We start from the raw sequence: 17,214 nt of genomic DNA on the forward strand, positions 1-17,214 counted from the left end.
AGTGGGGCCTCACAAGGGCAGAGAAGAGGGGAACAATCACCTCCCTCAACCTGCTGGTCACACCTCTTTTGATGTAGCCCAGAATGCAGTGGGCCTTCTGGGCTGCAAGAGCACACTGCTGGTCTGTGTCAAGCTTTTCAGCCACCAGAAAGCCCAAGACCTTCTCTTCAGGCCTACTCTCATTGTGTTCTTCTCACAGTCTGTACACCTGTCTGTGACTGTCCTGACCCAGGTGCAGCATTTTGCACTTGGACTTGTTGAACTCATACAATTCACATGGGCCCACTTCTGCAGCCTGTCCAGGTCCCTTTGAATGGCATCCGTTCCTTCTTCAGGTAACAACTGCACCACTCAGCTTGGTATCATCTGCAAACTTGCTGAGGGTGCATTTGATCCAACTGTCCATATCATTCATAAAGATATTAAACAGTACTGGTCCCAGGACAGACCTCTGAGGGACACCATTCATCACCAGCATTCACCAGAACATAGAACCATTGACCACCAATCTCTCTCTGGGTGTGGCCATCGAGCCAATTCCTTATCCACCAGAGGTCCATCCATCAAATCCATATCTTTCCAATTAGGATGCTGTGTGGGACTGTGTCAAAAGCCTTACAGAAGCCCAAGTAAATGACATCAGTCAGCCTTCCCTTGTCAATTGATGTAGTCATTCCATCACAGAAGTCCACTAGATTGGTCAAGCACAATTTGACCTTGGTAGAAGCCATCCTGGCTGTCCAGCATCACCTTCCTTGTCCTGCATGTGCCTTAATATTGCCTTCAGGAGGATCCATTCCATGATCTTTCCAGGCATAGAGGTGAGGCTCACCAATCTGTCATTCCCTGGGTCTTCCATTCTATCCTTTTTAAAAATGGGAGTGATGTTATTTCTCAGTGTACAGGTTGAAGAGGTTGTTCCTTGTGATAGACATGCAAATGTACTGGTCTTATAGCTTAGTATTCCCTTCCTGGTTTGGTTCTAGAGATGAGTACAAATGAAACTCGGAAATATCATGGAAATTGCCTCATGCATACATAGAAGCAGAATTCAGGAGTAAATGTAAGTAGGTCATTATAAATCTGAGTAAAGCAAAATTAACTGAGGTGAGATGCATATGCAAACTCATTTCACAAAATCACTCATGCATACAGATAACAAATTTTGTAGTTATGGCATGCTTTCTGTTCTCAAGTCTAATGGCTGAATAAAAGCAGAAAGAAAAACAAACAAACAAAAAAACAACAAACAAACAAACAAACAAACAAAAAAGAAAACTGGAGAAACCTTTATTTTTCATTAAACCAAGCACTGCTTTTCCAGGGAATTGTGGAGAAACTATCCACACTTTAATATGGATTTCTCCTTCAGCTTCTCTTTTAAGAGCAGCAGCCCATGAGAGACTTCAAAACAAGTATAAGGAGATGTATTTTTGAAAGGTATAGTTCACCCTTGATGCTGTTATTTTGAATTTTAGTTCTTTCAGAAATCTCAGATGGGTACCTTCTGGTTCTAGCAATTCACTGTACTTGAATTTTTCATACATCTCCTAAGTTTTCTCTACTGCACTTCAGCTTCCTTTGTTGTTGTGCTCATTGTTTATGAGAAGTATCTGTAAAAGGAATTTAGAACTAAAGTGAGCAGAAAGATGGAGGCATGGAAGTTAGACGCCATATACATGGAAACAGGGAACCTTTTACTGTCTTAAACTCTCTATACAGCATATTTAAATGGCTAGACCATTCATGACAGGATGTATAGTAGACAGAGGAGGGAAATGTTCAGTTCTTATTCACAGGGAGATGTCTGTAGCTAGGCTGATATATATGATATACACAACTGATATATATATAAGCTGTATGACAGAGTTGAAATATTATGTCCTTAGTTTCATATGGACAGAAGATAACACCCTGTATATAGGGGACCAAGAATTTGTAATAAAGACTGTATAAAAAATTTGTCTATCAAAATGGTGGGGGTAACCGGATAAGCTGTTTAACTTTTGTAACTTTATCTCCAACTGCCACATCCTGTTGAGCAGACAATTGTGATAACTACCTGCTGCAAGATAACAATTGCAGTAACTGAAATGCCCAAATAAGGAAAGGATGATCAATTCGCAATGCATAGGAAGACTATGACCTTCATCCCCGTGACCACCAGAGAGCCCGTGATGACCCCCTAGCAACTGGTTGCACAACCGCAGAAGAAACCAGGATGTGCCACTCAACCTGGGACCACTAGAAAATAAAAGGGGACCCTGGCAGGGGTAAGGCACGCTGTTGGTGGAGTAAGAGACTCCCTGGCCGCCCAGCGCTGTTTTGCCTGCTTGACCACTTGCTTGAATAAATTCTGTTTTGATAAGTACAAACGACTTTTGGCTTTTATAACAAATTGATTGTTAGTGTATTCAATTTTTTAACAGTTGAATGATCCAAATTATACACTGAATTCAGAGAAGTCTCACTAAAAGTCAAAACTATTATAAAAAAGCAGTCTAGTACACTTTTTTCCTGTTTATTATGTTCTCCTTCCAGAGTCCCTTTTTGGTACCAAGGCTGACATTGTCATCTTCTTCTGGAAGAACAGGGCTATAAGAATTATGATGAACTTCCAACATCCCAAGGCAGAAGATGGTCACTGTGGTAGTTTCTCTGCCCTTGGCTGGGGCCCCGCGTAGGGCTCTGTGGATGCATTTCTCCCCTGCCCCCAGCCCTGTTGGCTGCCTTTTGGGAGGTCTGTGGGGGAGTGCAGCATACACCCTACTGTGTGACACAAAGGGATATTGTTTTCCCTTTGACCTGGGATCTACCAGGACAGCTGGGATCCCCAGCTGTCTGGCAGTGCTGTCCAAGTCAGTGATGGCTCCTGCCAGGTGGTTACAGTCATATGATGGAAAAATGGGGGATTTTAATTGATAATGGGAGCTACAATGAAAGGTAATTCAGGTTTTCTTCACTTTTTCTTCACCTACAAATCTGGGATAATAAATAACTAATTAAACAGCTGCTTTGGAGAGGCAATGATCTTTGATGTTCTTTTTCACCCTGAATCTTGAATTCATAGAACAATGATAGCTTCAATACAATTAATGTTTTAAAGTGTGTTTCAAGAAACACTCATCCTCAAAATGCTCAAAAATGTGTAGATGTCTAATATACAGAAGGCTCCAGAAGGTTTATGAGGAACAGCACTTAATTTCTGAATATGTGTGGAATTTGTGTGTGCATTGGGAGATACATAGAACCTGCTTGGACCTAAGTTTTTTTCTTTACAAATCCTGGTTAATGTTAAGGTCTAACGTTTTGTTTTCTGAAACTGGCTATTTTGAGAGATGTAGACCAAAGGTAGCAGAGGAATACTTAAGTTTCAGAAATAAATCCAGAAATCCACCTAAATAATCAGATTTTACCTTCAACTAATTTTTGTTACTTTTCAGCTAATGTGCATATCCCTATAACTCTTTGTAGTTTTCAATGTATTTTTGTTTGTTTGTTTCAGTATTTTATTTAACTTTATAAATGAAATATTTCTACATTAATTTCCAGGGTATCTGTGCTTAGATTGTCTTAGCATCATTTAAGTTGCTTTTATTTTTATTTTTTTTTAATTCACATGTGAACTGAACATTGGTAGTAGTTTGATTTATTTACACTCTTCACTGAATTCATTTATCTTATTAAAGTACATTCAAAATATCATATCTTCAGAAATTATGTTTATATATTTCTGTTGTTACCATTCTGTAAAAGAAGAAATTTAAAGCATAGTTATGAAGATAGTTATAAATTCTAAGGGAAAAAAAAAAAAAAAAAAAAAAAAAAAAGACATCCATCCATAGCGTGGTTTGTTTTTTTTTTAATATTTTTAAAATGTATGCTTTTATTTTATTTTATTATTATTATTATTATTAATTTTCCCTTCATCAGCAATGAAACAGAAATGTTAAAATGTTCACCATTTTGTTTTGATCTGGTAGAGTCAAAACGCTAGAACCTGAATTCACACAACCTAACTATATGCATTTACATAAGCTTCCAAAGCTAGGAGGTAAGATATTCATCTTCCTCTATTGTTACAGAAAACAATATATGAGGAAACATCAGCACCTTCATTCTCTTCATTGTGAAATTACATTTCAGAGGTGCGTTTTCCTGTCAGTGGCCATATAAGACATCTAGTGTGATTATACTCCTAAATTAGGTACCTCAATTAAGTGCATAAAGCTTTAACATAGCTTGAAGGCAGACTCTTGGATGAGTTCATGTCACCTAAAAACAGTCATTTAGTTTAAGTGCCTAAATTCTGTTCAATCTTTTTGCACCTAAGATGACACAAAATGTACCACTTCAATTTGATGAATCTTCAGTTTGATGAATCTGAGAAGAAATTCCACAATGCTACATGAGTACTGAGATATGTGAAATTAATCAGGTTCATGCTTTTTGATGCTTGAAAGACTGCTAAAGTGTATTTATAAGGGTGAAGTGGGTTTATGTGGCAAGGTTTTGGTAGCAGGGGGATGCAGGAGTGGCTGCTGCTAGAATAATGTAGAAGCTGCCTCATTTCAGATATGGGCCAGTTTCAGCCAACTCCAAAAGGATACAGCCCTGAAGACACCATGGTCAGTGCAGTAGGATGGCAGGAGGTGCACTAGGTGCTGGAACAGAAGTTCCCCTGCAGCCTGTGGAGAGGCCCCTGGTGAAGCAGGCTGTCCCCCTGCAACTCATGGGTCCTACATGGAGCAGATCTGCATGCTGCAGACCGTGGAGGAGCCCCCGGTGGAGCAGGTGGATGTGGAGTGGAGGAGGCTGCAGGCCATGGAAAGCCCCCACCGGAGAAGGCCCCGAGCAGGAGCTGCAGCCTGTGGAGAGGAGTCCATCCAGGAGCAGGAGATCTGAGGGGGAGCTGCCGCCCATGGGAGATCCATATTAGAGCAGTTTGCTCCTGATGGATGGACGGCCCCATATTGGAGCAGCTCTTGAAGAGGGAAGCCCCCACAGGATCAGTTTGGGAAGGACGGCATCGCATGGGAGGGACCCCATGTTGGAGCAGGGATATAGAGTGACTGTGAAGGAAAGGCAGAGACTAAGTGTTAGGGACTGACCACAGCCCCCATTCCTGGTTGTCCTGCACTGCTCAGGGGGAGGAGGTGAAGGAGTGTGGATGGGGGAAGGTGTTTTTGGTTTCTTTTCTTTGTTTCTCATTTCTTTCTGTTACTTGTTAGTAACAGGCAATACACTTTACCAATCTTCCTACACTGAGTCTGTTTTGTACATGATGATAATTGTTTTGTGATATCCCTGTGCTTATCTCCACCCTTGAGCCCTTTTCCTCATATTTTCTCCCCTTTTCCTTTTGAAGACGGGGAGTGAGAGAGCAGTTGTGTTGGAGCTCAGTTGCCTGCCTGAGTAAAATCACTACAGAGGGACCCACAATTTTAGAAAATTTTGACATCAGTGTGTGTCTACTTACATATTTTTGGTCACAATTAGAGAGGGATTCAGATCCTGGTTCAATTAGAGAGATAGATTAAGACATACAGAATAGTTCTGTAGATTCCACTAAAAGTACTGATTAGATCTCCATTGACTACAAACAATTTTAGATAGCTACCACGCATAAAATCACTGACATACAAATTTTCTGGTTTTAGCTGAATTCTAACTCAAAATGACCCTGACACAAATCACACTAAGGGTTTAGGAAAGCTCTGAATGCATTTAGTATATAAACATATAATTTAGTCAAAACAAACTTCAGTGGTACCAGATGCTTTTTGAGAACATTGATAGAGAAAGTATATTTTTTGGTCTGTATTTTGTGCAATAGTCTAACTATAGGAATTTCCTTCTTACTTACTGTAACATGTTTCTATTGACATTTTATAAAGCTCAAGATAATTCTGATATTTAGTAAGCTCTTTCTGGGAGAAAATAGACTTATAGACTTTTGTGTTGAACTAAATACTGCAAAATTCATCCCAGCAGATGGATAGCTAAATCTGTGCATTTTTGTTTGTTTGTTTGTTTGTTTATTTGTTTTTTAGTCTGTTTCCTCTCTCTTATATCAGCAGAAACTGCTATGTATTTTTGGATCTAGCTTTGACTACAATCCATTTTCTTTGTTTGATAACAAGGATTATATTTTTGTCTTCAAGTAAAATTCCACATATTGTGAAAGAGAATGTCAAGGTTAAAAACAAAGGAACAAGCACAATAGAATGTGTAGAATATTTTTCTTCCTCTTTAAGGACCTTCTTTTCTTACTCTGAATTGATTTCTGTCCTTTCCCCACTGTTAAAAGATATAGGCAAGTGTCTGTGCTATAAGCCTTTAGCAGGTGCCTCATAAGGAAAAGAAAAAAAAAAAAAGTTTTTATATCTCATTAGACCTTTCATTAGGATGTGGCAAGTATAGTGGTGAACAAAAGACAACCTCTGTGTTGCAGTACAATGAAGGTGGGTCAATGTGGCACAGGGTATTTCAGTGTGAATTTCTTTATTTTTCTAATTAATATCTATCCTACCAAAGATCAATGCCATAATACTTGTTAGTACTCTAAAAAGAATGGAGGAGATGAACATGGATGAAATAATAACCAGCATGTAACAATTTTAACTAGAATAGACTTATGCACAGAATGTGAATGGATAACGTTGGAAAAGGCATAGGTTACTCAGCCTACTCATTTGTCATTATACTGTTAGACATTCACTTTTTTTTTTTTTTTTTTTAAGAATAGGCTATGAATCTGAAGAAATAATTTAAAGCTACTTTCTTGGACAAGAATCCTGCACATTTCAAATGCAATTTAACTGTTCTATTTGTATTGATCTGTATGGTGATTTTTTGAGTTATTATGTAAAAATATAGTGAAAGAAAATAGTATTTCTTGAACTAACTGTAAAAAAAGTTCCCAAGAATGAATAAGGAACCATTTATTCATGATACTTAAAGTCTCTCTGTTAGCTATAGTAGGACTATCAAGTAAATCATAAGGCAAATGAAGGAAAGAGGTACTAGAAATTATTATCATCATGAAAATGCCAGCATTACTGAGATAGCTTCTTCCAAAGATTCATGACCTTTTATTATTATTATTATTATTATTATTATTATTATTATTATTATTATTATTATTATTATTATTATTATTATTAAATGTAGCAGCAGTAAATTAAAATTAACAATATTCTAAGAAATATAGATCTGTAAGATACCTTGGGTCTTTTTCTACTTCATCTTGTGATGAAAATGTCAATGTCAATGAAAATCATTGACATTACCCGTCTGATACATTAATGTAAGTATAAATATTCAAATTAAACATCTATTTTATTTCATGGAAATGGTATTCTTGAAAAGCACCTCTCCAGTGAAGAAAGGGTCAGGGAGTTGGGTAGTTCAGCCTGGAGAAGAGATGGCTCCACAGAGACCTTGTTGTGACCTTTCAATATATAAAGGGGGCTTATAGGAAAGAAGGACCTTTAGTGGTTCTTTCAGCTTAAACCTAAAATGAATTCTATAATGCCCCAGTGATGATGTTATACCTAATAGATATTAATAATAGTTACAGAAATATTATATATATTGCAGTAGATCATTATGTTTATAAACTGTGACCCTAGTCCAAGAATTCATACATAACTACACTGGGCTAACATAAAAAGTTTTTATATTATCAAGAATCTACATTTTGAATGTTGATGAAGAAACACATGGACCCGTAGCCAGACTCCCAAGAATTACATGATCAAAGCAGAGGCCTTAACATTGCAGGCATAGAATGATACCAGAAACTCTACAGATTATATCACAAATGGCCAACTACCAGTCACTAAGGAAATCAAAAGAAATCCAACAAAATGAAGACTTGAGAGCTGGGCATAATTTGTACAAAAGTGTGTAGCAAATCCATTGTATTCATAATTGATATTATAAGCTCAAATGTCCTTAATTTGTATACAAGACTGCAGAGAACCAACCAGCTGCACAGGCACCTGACTTCAGAACTGGGGATCTCAAGTGTGATCATTCTCATATCTCATACTGGTAAAGAGGCAAGCACTCAGTTGTTATTGTTAAAAAGAAACATATTTCTCTGGCCTAGGTATGGTCTTGTAACTTGTTCCTAAAACTTGGCTGTAACTTGGATGCGGCAGAAAGAGAAGCGAATAATATGGTTCTATTTCCTCCTCAGTTTGAGGTCATCCATATTTCTTTCTAACGCAATCACAGGGCCCCACAAAGCAGATTACAGGAAAGAAGTTGACCAAATTGTTACTATTACTTCTTTTGAGGTTCAAGTACTGAACAAGCAGGACTAAAAAGCTCATGCAAACAGAAGGAATATTCAAAAAGGTTCAGGATTCTGTCAGCTCTGGGGAATATGTTCTTCCGAATATTGTGCTTGAGTTCTGCTACCAGAAGAAAATAAGTGCCAAAAAATCTCTACACAAAGATCTCTGAAAGCAAAACTGGGCACCCATTCTTTGAGAAGGGGGATACTTTTCTCAGTAAGTTAGTTAATCTCCTTATAGATCCTGAACTTCATTCTTCAAGGCAAAACATCAAAAGGAACGTTTAAGTGGGGACTTTTAACTCTTCAGCATTTAGAAAGCAATATTGGAACACTGTACTCTATGCCTCTGGTTCTCAAGTCCAGTAAAGAAGAATTAAAATTAATGGATACGATCTTTTGATTAAATGTGTGAAACTTTTGTACAAGAAACAATTTATATTAATGAAAAAAGAGGGGGGCAGTCACTGAATACCAAGGAGTAATTTAGTTGTTTTAGAGGAAATGGATCTAGAAGTTTCACAGCTTCATGATGATGCCTGTGTAGACACAAGATTTTCCATAGACAGCCCTCTGCAATGATCTGCTGGTTTCTTCTATCTCTCATGATGCCTCTTGTACCTGCTGGTATATTAACAATCTGATTCCTTCAAAGGAAAAAAAAAATTACACACACAGTAAAACTTCTGGAGGTTACTGTAGTAACATTTAGCAGTGGAAAAGACTAATTAATGGAGGTACGTAAGTTGGTTTTGAATATTGCAAACGAGGTAATTTTAAAGGATTTGGGAATGACCTGTTGTTTTAATGGAAAATCTACTAAATGTAGAGGGGAAAATGTTTTGAGGGGAAAATGTTCTGAAAGCAGTTCACAATATCTTCTTATGCTAGCTGACAATCATAGCAATGACAATCTCAAAACAAATGTTTTGAGAAATCCTTGTTGATTTTTGTATTGGTCTGCCTACAATGAAAGCAGTAGGATTGGATTAAAGATCTAAGAGTTTAGTTTTGCAAGGCTGGCATTGCACTAAATACCATTTTTTTTTTGCCTTTTCTTTTAGTGCATTTGTCACTGTCTTTGCCATTCCTGTCGTAACCCCCCACCACCCCCCCCCCAAAAAAAAAAAAAAGTTCTTGTGAACATATAAAATGTTTATGCTATTTTGACAGTAAAATAAAGTTTCTATTCCTCAGATCACAGAAGAAACTTATTTAATATGTGTGAAACTCTCACCTAAATTCTGATCATGAATATATCTCATCTGAGGCTTGTTCTAATTGTGGTCATCTGTCAAATCCATACATATACTGTATATAGACATATATGACATGTATATGTAGACATAAACATACTAATAAGATTTATTTTCCTTTTCTTCAAAATGTATTAGCAATCAGAATTCATCAAAATGCATGGCTGAATTCCTTATGGGATAAGTTTATGTTTTGTTTCAGTCTGAGTATTAGTAATTGAACATTTTAATGAATGTAGAGGCTGCCATCTTTTCTTGAAGTTTGATACTGTCTTCCGAGAACTGAACTGAAAACCTCCAGTTTAGCACTTCCTTTTCTTGCAACTGAATCTGAAGAAAAGATAATGTAGGATAGGATTCAAATCACTAAGCAAAACAAACAACCAAAGAAAGCATTAAGCCAAAGCCAGAAAACAGGAGGGTTTAATAACAGTAGTATCTAATCTTCCATGTAAAGAAACATTTTATGTAAAGTTTGAAAATGAGAAACTTAATGAGACATCATGTATTGAAACCTCTCTGTGTAAGAAACCTAGGTCACAGGTTGAGTACAGAAGCAAATTCCCATTTTCTTCTAGAAGTTAATACGTCAGACAGGAACGACCTTTCATCTGGACAGTTTCATCATATTTATCAAGATATGTGAAACTGGATTCCAGGTCTGAAAGTGGTTACAGCTAATTTAGAATAAACTTATTTGACTAAACTTGTTTAAGAATTGTTTTATCCAGATCATGATTATAATTCATATTGAGTAAGAACTAATTGTTGGTAACATGTTAATGAATGTCAGGCCAGTAAAGTGTTTTAAAGATTGAAACAGGTGTAATTGGAAGTTTTAAAAGCATTTTCATCAAACTGATCTGTAATTTCTTAGGTGTATTCCCTAGGTGTATATACATGTATAACATACATGTACATACATATATATATACATTACATGTATATATACATGATGTATATTATATATATGTCAATATATACGTATTATATATATATGTATATATTGTATATATATTATGCATATATGCACATACACATAAATATATATTCAATTGAAACAGGGTTTCTGATATTTGCTAAGCCCATTGATAATCACCTAGTCTCCAAACAAATGGATAGATTGGATGGTGCAAGGAATGTCATGCATCAACAGTAAGGGTAAATCCTTAATCCAGTGTCTGCTGGGACATCTTCCTCACTAAAGCAAAGGCACTTTATATAAACCATGCTGTCTTGTCTTACTTTTATAGTCTATTTTATTAATGTTGACCTACACTATTATCTCAATACCTTTCATGCTTCTTGTGACAGCATTACAGCTGGACAGAGTTTTAAGGTTGTTTGGCCTACATTATTTTATTTCTTTATAATTTTTTATAGCTTCTCAGGATAAAAAACAAAAACAAAACCTAATAGACTCAAAATACTGATTTGACTAAAATATAAACAGAAATATGTTATTTTTTAAATATGAAAATCTCAAAGTCACTACATAAGAGACTATGGAAATAAAAATGTTTTTAAATTAGCCTTATTTTATGCAGTATGTCTGCACAATTTAGAACTTTCTTCTAGTTTTGGTTTTATTCAGTTCAATGGTTGCTTGAATTCCATAGTCTACTTTTATCCTTAGTAAACAATTATTTTATCTATCTTTGAGGCTGGACTTATATATTTCCTAATTCTCTTAGTAATGTCTCCTTCAGCTTCAGCTCCATAGTCAAGATCAAAATACCCTTAACTGTAATTGTCAGGACAATATTAGTAAAATTTATTCCAATGAAATAGATTCATATACATACAAATGCACACAAATTAAATAAATAAATAAATAAATAAATCTCGTAAGATCTCATACATTAGAAAGTCTCCAGATATACCTGTAGCTTCAGTTCTAAAATTGTCTAGATGAAGATTCACTCAATTTAAAGATATTTTATACTAATATATGGAAACAGAGAGACACTGACTTTCTCTTTTGGTTGTGAAGTCAAATTCAATGGTTTATTCAGCTAAATTTAAGAACTTTTTAATACAATAAACCTAATATTTAATAACCTTTTGAAGTCATTTTTATATATCTAATTAAAAATTATGACTGAATGGAAAATATTACATTTGATAATAATAATAATAATAATAATAATAATAATAATAATAATAATAATAATAATAATAATAATAATAAACAAAAAAAACATTTGTATTGAAATATAATTTCCCCCATATTATAACTTTCCAGAATTATGGTCCCATGATTGCAGTTTTGTCATAGTGTAAGACCAAATTGGCAGTAGGGACACTAAATGGGTTCATACTAAAACTCATTTATCTACAGAAATATTTAATTTTAAGGAGTGACAGGCTCTCCCTCCTTCATGGGGAGACAGTGTGGTCTGGGAGAAAAACATCAGGTCAGTCCTCACAGGAGTCCAGCTCTCGTGGTATATGGGCCATGGGGTCCCTTCTGTTACTGCTTAGTAGCTCCTCAGCATGGGGAGATGAAAAAATTATTACCTGTTACTAACAAGCTAGAGAAGTGAAAGAAAGGAAAGAAACTAAAATTCTCCCCACTCACCATTTTCTACCTGCTCCACCCAAGCAATGCAGCGGAATGGGGTTATGATCAGCCTGTGGCACTTTGTCTCCACTGCTCCTTCACAGTCACTCTCTGCCCTTGCTCCAGTGTAGGGTCCCTCCCACGGGATGCCGTCCTTCCCAAACTGATCCGGCGTGGGCTTCCCACAGGCAGCAGCTCTTCAAGAACTGCTCCAACATGGGGCCGTACCATGGGGTCCATCTGTCAGGAGCAAACTGCTCCAGCACGGGTCCCCTATGGGCGGCAGCTCCCCCCAGGCTCCCTGCTCCTGTGTGAGCTCCTCTCCACAGGCTGCAGCTCCAGCCTAGGGCCTGCTCCTTCAGGGGCTCTCCATGGGCCGCAGCCTCCTCCAGGCCACATTCACCTGCTCCACCGGGGGCTCCTCCACGGTCTGCAGCATGCAGATCTGCTCCGTGTGGGACCCATGAGTTGCAGGGGGACAGCCTGCTTCACCAGGGGCCTCTCCACAGGCTGCAGGAGAACTTCTGTTCCAGCACCTAGAGCACCTCCTGCTGTCCTTCAGGGCTTTCTCACTCCTTATTCTCATACTTGCTGTTGTTGTAGAGCTGTTTTTTGCCCTTTTGTTTTCTGCTTTTACAGAGGTGCAACTAACATTGCTTACTGGCTTGGCTTGTGTCTGGCCAGTGATGAGTTCCTTTGGAACCAGCTGGATCTGGCCCTTATCACATGGCAGCTTCTGGGCTGTGATCATGGAGGTAGTAAGCACACCCATTAAAATCAGACATGTCAATCCCTGTTCTATGCAATGTTATAAGGATATATTTTGCATTAGGCAAAGCATTTCCTACAGATAAAGGGACTTGAACACCTCCACTCAATGCTGGAGAGGCTACACCCGGCATACTGTGTCCAGTTCTGAGCCCTGCAGTACAAGAGGGACACGGACATACTGTAGAGAGTCCAACAAAGAACCGTGAAGGTGAGAAAGACACTGAAGCATCTCTCGTATATAAAAAAAGCAGAGAGCTGGGACTGTGCAGCCCAGAGAAAAGAAGACTCCTGGGGTCTTATCAGTGTGTATACCCGAACTGAGGGTGCACAGAAGATGGAGATAGGGCATTTTCAGGGGTGCCCAATGACAGGGTTAGAGGCAATTTAGAGACATGATGATGGCTCACAATTGTCACTCAATTTAATTACTGATAATTAATTACTGATTAATTAATTAAAATGTAAATTTAAATATGAAAATTCTATGTGAACAGAAAATATCAGTTTGAAATTTGGCACTGAGATTAGTGGACACTTAATAGCTGCTTTCTTTACACTCTCTGAGCATCTAATCCATAGACACAAAGACTATAGTACTGCTTAGATTCACAGATTCACAATGGTGCTTTTGAGATTACTTCAGTATTCAGATGCTGTGATTAGAACACAATAGTGCTCTAAGTTTCTAAGAATAGGAAAAAAAAAAAAAAAAAGCTTATTTGAATGTTTTGAAAAAAAAATGTTTGAATGTTTGAAAAAAATGTTTCTGAAAAAAAAATAAAAGAAAATAAAAAAAAATCAAAAGCTTCTTTGAATTTACTGACGTGTCCTTAATGGCACATCTTCAAAGTGCCTGGTAGAATCCCATTGAAATATCAGGATGAAATGAATATTCTATGTCAGTCATGGGAAAATGGAATTTGTGGGTGCACCACAAAGCATATAACCAGCATCTCTTAATTGTAATAATATTTTACAATTTATTCTCATGACCTTTCCAAGTGATTTGAGACATTCTAATTTTGTTCTGCCTTGAAGCAGTTTCATTTTAGTCAATAAAGTCCAAAAGATTCCCTAATGTAGGGCTCAAATTGTATTTTAATTACCAGATTTCAACTTTTCTGAAGTGTCATGTAGTACACAATGGACTGCTTTGAATTCTGCACCGTGAAAAAACACTTAAAACACAATTGCCACTTAACTTTTGAGTCACTTATGCTTTTGCTCTGACACTTATAAGTTTAATGGTTATGGTATATACATGTACTTACTCATGGAAGAAGAACATTAAAATGGTGGTTTAGTCAATCGTAATGTTTCTCTCTTTCTTGCTCTTCATTATTTTTGGGCTATAGGCACATGTTGTCATAAATACTGATCAGCATTTATGTAATATCTTTCCCTCAAATTATAACAAAATGATATATATATATATATGTATATATACATTTAATGAAATATACACTCATCACTGAAGTTCATTTACAATAGTGTAAGTTATGTAACAGATTTCAACAACTGTTACATTTAATAAAAAGTAAAAATAAGTTATATGGTACAATCCAGAAAAGCTACTTTTTCAGTATAGTAAAATTAATCTGTACAAGATTGTGGTTCAATTCTTTGAAGATTTAAATATTCATCTGGTTTTTCACTTTTTTTTTTTTTCCTCTTCTAAAGTATCTGTTACTTTTTTTACAAATTCTATGAAAACAAACAAACAAAAAACTTATATCTTGCCAGGTGCTTCAGGTGCTTCCTGTCAAGTAGAGACAAACCTCAGTTTGCATTCTTTTTCACTTGTGTTGTTCTCAGGGTGTCCTTTGTTTTTATTTTGTTTTGTTTTCTAATGTATGTTATCTAAATTTATTCAAGACAAATAATGCATTATTTTTAAGAGTTCAGTTATTTATTATTTTAAAAATATGATCTGACAAAAGTGTCTTATGGCCTCCATTGACTCTGATTCTTTAAAATATTTGTTATGTGGCTGCAAAAGCTTATACAAATCTTCCATCTACAACCATAGTTATACTAGAGCTGTATAAAGAATAATTTTTCAAATTATAAGTATATAATAGTAATATATACTATTACTATATAATATAAAAGTAATATATACTTTTAATCAAATTAAAAGTATATAATAACAGGCAATTGGTGAAAGCAACAGACAAAATAAAACAGGCAACTTAGCATGACAAGGGAAAGTTGCAACAGATAGAATTTCTTCCTCAGGAGAGATGGTCTTTGCTTAATGGAAGAAGTTTAAAATCATGCTGATTTTCAGTTGTGGCCAATACCATTTCAAGTTTGTCTGTTGTAATATCTACCACTATCATTAGCAATTTCCAGAGTATTTAATTAATATATATATATATATATATATATATATATATATATATACACACACACACACACATTTAAATACTAATGTCATGGACTTTTATTTACTTTGTAACTTTGTTCCAATTTATTTTACAGTATTATACATCTTTTGTGGATCTGAGTTAGTGCTTAATTCTCTCTAATGTCTTCATCTTCTCCAAATTCAGGATATGTTATCATTTCCATTAGCTTGTCACTAATTCATTCTTTCTTACAATTTGAGAGTAAATCTTGCCCTTACCATTGTACTCTTGAAGATATCTCTGGGAACCACTCTTCATTCCTTAAATTGAAATATCATTATCCTTCTACTAGTGTCATTTAGCCATGTTTCAGTCCATATGAGATTATCTGCATACATGCAAAGGAAATAATTTTGACTCTTAGCCACTTTGGAGACAGAAAGTCTTTAAAATTAACTACTTAGGGATGTGAAATATAGTTTATAGAACCCTTAACTACCATGTCAGTGCATCTTCTGCTGTTCCCCGGTGTTTTGAAACACTCTAAAGAAGAATTTTCCTGGCTTCCCAGGGAAGTGGTCACAGCAGCAAACCTCTCAAGAGTTTAAGAAGTGTTTGAACAATAATTTGGTCTAATTTTTGGGTAGTCCTGTGCGGAGCCAGGAGTAAGGCCTGATGATCTTTGTGGGTCCATTCCAACTCAGCATGTTCTATGATTCAATAATTCTATGATTTTCAAGCATCTCAACCAGTTAGAGGAATAATTTGTCTGTCTGCTCTTATCCTGGTCATGCACATTATCACATTGCTACGAAGTTTTTCTCTGAACAACAGGTATTTTGCTCTCTTTTATTCCTACTCAGTACAGTCAGTGTGGATCACAAGCACTGCATTTCTCATTCTAATTCTGCTGGTCATTCACACTAAATGTACATCATTTATCTCTAGAGAACCTCTTCAGAATAATCCCCTCTTACCAAATCCTGCAAATGGTTGTATTACTTCAGGTTCTGCCTTTCTATCCAGTATGTCCAGAACTTGTCTTGTGCTTGAAATTATTTGGATATGGATAATGATAAAGTATGTTTTTTTGTTTGTTTGTTTGTTTGTTTGTTTGTTTGTTTGTTTTTTAAGGTTTGTGTAGTCTAATGTTAGGTATACGGTTAGTTATGCTATATACTTTGACAGGCATCTTCTCTTTTAAATTATTATTTATTTTTATGTTGCAGAACTGAGACTTCAGTGCAAATAGACAGTTTGAAGCAAAAAATGTATAGGCAGAAGGCACAGGTTGTCTGATTTCAGACAGTCTCAAAATTAATAGGTAGACGCAGTACCTGAAAATTTTTGCTTCCTTTAAAACAGCAAATAAGCAAGCAAGCAGTCCTTCAAATGTCATTGAGTCAACTCACATTTAATAAAGTATGTGAAGCCTCACAATTTGATTGTAAAGGTTTTATTACTGAATAATTAAGTAAACACAAAAAGCCTTCTGATGTCTCCCCTTGAATGTAAAGCACTAGCTGAAAAGACAATTCAAATCCCAATCTGACTGAATTCAGAGATGCTATTTTTTCTTCACCATTCACTAAGTTGAGCATGAATGTGACATGTCATTTCAGTAAATACGTCTTACATTTCAAATATGTTATTTGTATCCTTGCATATATCTCTTACTTCCTCTTTTTCATTTTATTTCCATTTTTCTCCTATGTTTTCTAGTAACTAAGTCTGTTTTAGCCAGCCAAGATTGTCTCTTTTACAGTATTAGTGTGAATATATGATAGGAGAGACACCTCACAGTATTTTTATGCACAATCTGACTCAGTGGCTCAAAAGTTTGATATAGATGGTGAGGGTGTACCCCTACCCATCCCTCTATCTTATGGCTTAAGCAGAGCATCTGGTCTAAGCAATGATCAATGGAAGTCATGATGGATGTGTCTTGTCATGATAGCTGCATCTTGG

General features: G+C 36.1%; 1 long non-coding RNA gene across 1 annotated transcript in view; it reads left to right on the top strand.

Moving 5' to 3' along the window:
* The first annotated feature begins 2,834 nt into the window (after positions 1-2,834).
* LOC119713442 (uncharacterized) overlaps positions 2,835-17,214 on the top strand; it is a 33,038-nt gene continuing 18,658 nt past the window's right edge. The window contains exon 1 of the long non-coding RNA XR_005260699.2: positions 2,835-2,943. This is a non-coding gene — a long non-coding RNA (uncharacterized lncRNA). The remainder of the gene's footprint in view (positions 2,944-17,214) is intronic.

Source organism: Anas platyrhynchos, chromosome 1, assembly GCF_047663525.1.
Source record: "Anas platyrhynchos isolate ZD024472 breed Pekin duck chromosome 1, IASCAAS_PekinDuck_T2T, whole genome shotgun sequence".
NCBI lineage: Eukaryota > Metazoa > Chordata > Aves > Anseriformes > Anatidae > Anas > Anas platyrhynchos.